A 6,000-nucleotide genomic window follows, 5' to 3' on the forward strand; every position below is an offset into this window, starting at 1 on the left:
TTTAGTCTATCAAATGTCACATGCGCACCAAACTAACCATGATGACCAAATTTATTCTAAGACAAGAGTGGCTGCTGCATAAACCTAGTAAGATATTAAGAGCGTTCATGAAACTATGAAAGTAATGTGAATTGTGAAGTTAAGTTTCCGGGTTGACAAAATCCTACTTCTTTAGGGTCTAATTCTCTAAATAAAACTAAGAGAATACTATAAAGTTATCCAAGTAGGTCTGGACCAAAGAGCAATCAAGCAATATAATTTTCTTGTCTCCAGGTTAGTCCGATCCAATTCAAATCCCTTTATATATTAGTCTTGGGTCAGACTAATATTTTGTTTAAAATGATGCATAAAATTAAAGCTTTTAGAATAATTAGTTTTCTCCTATAATTGTTTAGCATGTTAAGACTTAAGAATACTTGTATATCATGATATTATGTTATATATGTTTATAAAAAAAGGGATTAAACAATTTGTTCCATATTGGTCCGGTTAGGGTTTTAGATTGGTCTCTTTTCAAAACTTGGTTCAACTCCACTTCTAGAATAATTGGTTTGATTCCTATGTCTAGTCTTGAAATTTTAAATTCCGGTGTTCGATTTAGTCTGGTCTAGTTTTGGACTAGTGAACAACATTAACTCTTATAAACAACCTATATATTTGACCTAGCTATTGGGCATAACAATCTAAGCTAATGGGTATAATCCGTATAACCATATCATATAAAATTACAATCAATTTTAAGGAAATTTACATGCTTGTATAGCTTATTTAATTTGTTCTTGCTTTTATCTCTATCCTTTTTCATTTTCCTTGCTCTTTAATGACTGGTCGTCCATTATCAACCTAAAATCCACTTAGACCCGTTTTGTTTTGATTATTTATTATAAACCATTCTTATGACCCGATCAACATGCACTGACCTCGACCCAACCTAGCCAATAATTAGGTCTGTTTCAAACGAGAGCCATGACTAGCTAATAGTTTGAAATAAATTTCAACTCCATTTACCAAAAAAGATACAAAGCACTTTATAATTAATAATTTGAAGTCATCTCTCAATAGCTTGTTCTTTCTTCTGGCAACGGAGATGAAATTTTTTTGGTTGATATCAAGGCTTGAAGCTTGAGCTATTCTAAAAGTATTACAAGCTTTTCTTGGATAGGGATAAATAGATTTGTTAGACAATGTTGTTTTCACACTTTTTTTTTTTTTTTAATTATCCCGTATCACCTAAATTTATGAGAAACAAACAGAGTTGCCGATACATTTTTTAAATTTGATCATCACATGTTGAAGATGACAAAAGAAGTGACATTTATACTCTGTCCGAATTGAAAAATAATTAGGGTATATATATATAGTTTCTTGTTTTACATGCTGTTAGCAATAAAAAAAAATAAAAAAAAAAATAAAAATGTTATTCTAAACTACAAGACGCAAAGTTGTAAAAATGCTTACAATACGTTCGTAGCTGAGTACAAAATTTGTATGTACATATCTTGAATCCTGAAACAATATAATGAGGATTATCAAATCTGCTATCATCTCATACCTTTTATATTGTCCCCCTGACAAACAGAATCTTGACTATACTAGCATCTCAAATGTCATTTGTAAATCTTGTTGTTGTGATGATTGGGTTGTTAATTAGGCATGGTCGCTAATCCCGGCTTAAGTTAAGAATTAATATGATCCCCTTGATCAATGATTTGAGGTTGTTACAAAAGTGCCACATGCTATATTGTTACAATTAAGCCCCCAATTTTTTACAATTCCCTATTCATATGTCAAGTATTATTTGACCACGGATTTGTTGTTTATTCATGATACAAGCAACTTATCTGATATAGAAATACAGTGGTTATATATATCCTTAAGTCATTTATACGTTATTTCTTATATATTAAGGTTTTTCACCCACAAAACATCGAATACGAGTATCTAAAATTGATAATAAAAGAGACCCTACATAATTAAGTTCAAGTGGTTGTAGGTGATTTCCATCACCCTCCTTCCTCGCTTACACGGTAGTTATCCTCCCGGCCTCCCCTCGACTCTATATGCCTTTCTCTTCGATCAGTTTGAGCACAACAGCCAAATAGTGACCATCTATTACAAGTTACATCCATTTCAGCCCACCTTTCCTACAAACAGAGATATCAACATCAAAGAATAAAGCACATTAATTTGGGTTTGCAAGAAAATGACATTATTTGTATCATAGTGCCAACCCTCTAGCCTCCAAACAAAATCTATACTAGAATTATATTATTAGTTCTGTTTACCTTTCGGTTATCAATTATGGCCCACGAATTTAACTATACCGACAAGCATGATCCATCCTCATATATATTTAGGAAAGTATTTATTGTTTTGCTTGTTGTTTCTTCTACTTCTTTCTTTTCTATTAATTAAGCAAAATTTGGACAATAGATACACCAGATAAAGTTGATGATGTGTTTACTTAGTAGGAAAAACAAAAGAAGTGGTTGAAGCAAAATAATACGAAGTACCATTTACTCATATAGTAAACTATGTACGAAGTACTCCGTATATACTTTCTCAGTCCCTTTTTCCTATACTATATTAAATACTCATAATGCTCTCATATACAATGAACCCATAGTGCAAATAAAAAAGGGAACCTTGTTTTTCAATAACAATATAATGATGAACATTGTCAAGTAAAATCTTAGTATAAATTTGTTTTCAAGTACATATTTCACATATATATACAGATAAAAATTTTATAATTTATATTATGATGTAATTATAGATATTATATGTCAAATATAAATATATAACTATTGAGTAGTAAATTATGTAAATTCAGATGTTGCACTTAATTTGACAAGGAAAATCGTCGGAGGGAGTAGTTAGATATTCATCTCCTATTCTTATTGCTCCTACCAAAATAGCTAAGTATCCCTTAAATTAGTGGCTGGTGAGTCCAAGTATAGTTAGAGAGTATTTGTGTATTATTGTTGGAGGGGTTGTAGAGAGATGATCGGAATTGAGGATGAGGTGAAAACTCAACCAACAAATGATCATTGACAAGACCGGTAAAATTCCCGCGTCTTTAGACCAACTGTCTAATAGCTTTTGGGTCCCACTAAGATAGTGCGCTTTTGTCATTTTGTCAATAGTTTTTCTTGGCTTCTGTTTTTCTATTTTATGTTCTATTTATGACGTCATTCATGTCCTGACATAGGTCAGCAACACAGTGCTCCCGCCAAAAACTAAACAGAAAATTACTGACTCTGCTTGTCGTCAATCTCAATTCTTATCCACTAATTTCTCTAACATAACAATCATACTTCTATTAGGGTCGTTATTAAACAATTAATTGAAATTGTTTTTGTTATGGTAGAAGTCGCTTGGGGTATTTGACTATTTGTCACAACTCAAGTACACTACTCGCTTCATCTAGTGAACTCTAGCAATAATATTCTTAAGACAAAATTGTGATCTTACCCTCTCATCAAACGACGCTTAATGCTTATGCCATTATCATCTACATCTCAACTAGTATTGCTATGGTTATGTGAAGTTCTAATCTAATATCAACTTTGAATTTTCAACGAATCGATAAGATAAGCAAATAAGCTTATCCTAAAACCAATTAATTATCAGCAGACTGATCTACAATACACTTGTTTATGATTGTTAAACATCAATATTATATTCGTCTATGAAGGATATATAGTTGATAGGTTTAATTTGTTCTTAATAAAACCACTACCACAAATCGTCTTTATATCACCATCAGCCACAACTATACATACCGGCAACGTTGTTGCTCTGTATCTACTAGTCCACTTACATACCTTGATACCACCACTTTCACCACAAAACTGTCATAATAATCACCACCACCACCGGCGTCCATAACCACCACCACTATTCTATTAATTTTTATCACTATGTACCATACATTTTATATTATAAATAATTTAAATAAGTTATGCATTGCTTTCTTTGAACAATTTCATACACAATAAATTTGTACTACCATTATAAGGAGAAAAAAATAAAAAAAAGTGAAAAAAAAAGTCGAATAAAAAACTGTGTTCCAAAGTGAAATAAAACCCTCCTACAACTTTTAACTTCTGAAGTTTTCAATCAACGATTAAATGCCCCCACAAGTTAAGCTCTCAAAATTTCAGAATTTTTAATCAAGAAACTCGCTTGGAAGTAAGAAACAAGAATTACAATTATAATGCAACAATCCAAATAAGTGAAGCATGGGCTAGGCACTAGCATATATAAGGAACCAAAACCCAATTGTTAAAAACGTGTATCCGAGTTTCAGTGACTGAATGTTATCGTTCCATTTTTTTTTTGATAAAGATCGTTCCATGATTTGATGGACCACAATTCAAGTCTCCATCAAACAAGTGAGTAATTAGTTCGTTAAAGATGTTTTCCTTATTTTACCAAGTTGTACTTCTCTGTTACTATATGCCTATATACAAGTAATACAACTACAGCGTTCTTGTATGTTATTGTTAGTAATGTATGTTACAGTACAACCCATTTCTACGACAACCACTCGTTCTATCTCTTACAATATCAACATTTGATCAACCGCGAAGAAAGTAATGTACTACGTCAATTTAGCTACATACTCAGCTCGTTTCATTCTTCCTCCAGTTTCAAAATTTAATGAATCTCCCTCTCCGTTTATTTACCAAAATCTCAGTATAAATACAAGAGTATATCACAAGCCTATAATCACGCCTAAGATCAAGGGGGAAGATCACACTAAAGTCTATAGTCTATACCATATTAAAATATATACTAATCAATTTATACAAGTACAGTGTAATGTGTATACTAATATATATGAAGATATCACAAAAAAATACGGAGTATATCTCAATATAAAATATATGTCAATAAATACTTAACCTTGAAAGAAAGCAATGTGTTCCAACTTCCAAACTTATGGATAGAAATTTTAAACAGGAAGAAGGCCCGACCCCTGGCCCTGCCCCCCATCTTATTCATATTGGATGAATATATCTTTGGTTCCCTTGATGGTCAGTCGATCAGCAACCTAACCTGAATATATACAATAATATGATCTGATGAAATATAAAGAATATATTATATAGTATAATTATGTGATGAATTCAAAATATTAAATACAAGTGGACCGACATATAATATGAAGAATATTTCATATAATCAACTTTCTGTAATAACTTCTTGTCTCCTCATCTTGTTTAGATCAATATCCAATGAACTGCCCTTTGGATGGAGCATTTAATAAAAGTACATGCTAGTTTGAGTTATTAGACAGCAACTGTTTTAACGATTTTGTTGCGCTCATATACACGAATTGCATCTACACAAGTTGAATTACAATTTACATAATTAAATATAATGTAACATTTACTTATAACTACTGTTCCATGTAGTGATGTAGATAGATTATCCCATCATAATAGTTATTGCAAATCTGTAATTTTATCTTCCTTATATGATATGATCAATCTATCAATATCAATATTTTTATATGTACGAGTGTTGAATATGAATTTCAAAATAATATAGTGTTACGTGCAAAATAACTTCACCATCTAGAATTCTTTCAGGGACGAGGCTTTGAAGGAGGCTTTGGCCGTCGTAGGATGTGACTTCTCTTAGGGCCCAAATCCTCTATCCCACTATTGTGTCTCATTTTATGTACCATTCAATTTTATTGGTTCACCTAATTTTAAATATCTATTTTCATTATTTAATTTTTAATAGCCAATAAATTAATAGAATTTACATGATTTATATTCGAGTCCTTTATCTTTCCCTTTTTTTTTAATTTATTATTATTATTATTTTAACGTATAGTGGAAAGTTAAACGGCGCCCTCATTTTACCCGGTAACGCCCGCATTTAAACATGAATGGACGAACATACCCTCACTTGTATTCTACGCTTTTCTTCCCACTAACTCAATGTTGTAGGGTTTCGTAGTGACCCGATACTACGCGAAAGGAA

This window comes from Chenopodium quinoa, unplaced genomic scaffold (assembly GCF_001683475.1).
Source record: "Chenopodium quinoa cultivar QQ74 unplaced genomic scaffold, ASM168347v1, whole genome shotgun sequence".
Classification (NCBI taxonomy): domain Eukaryota; kingdom Viridiplantae; phylum Streptophyta; class Magnoliopsida; order Caryophyllales; family Amaranthaceae; genus Chenopodium; species Chenopodium quinoa.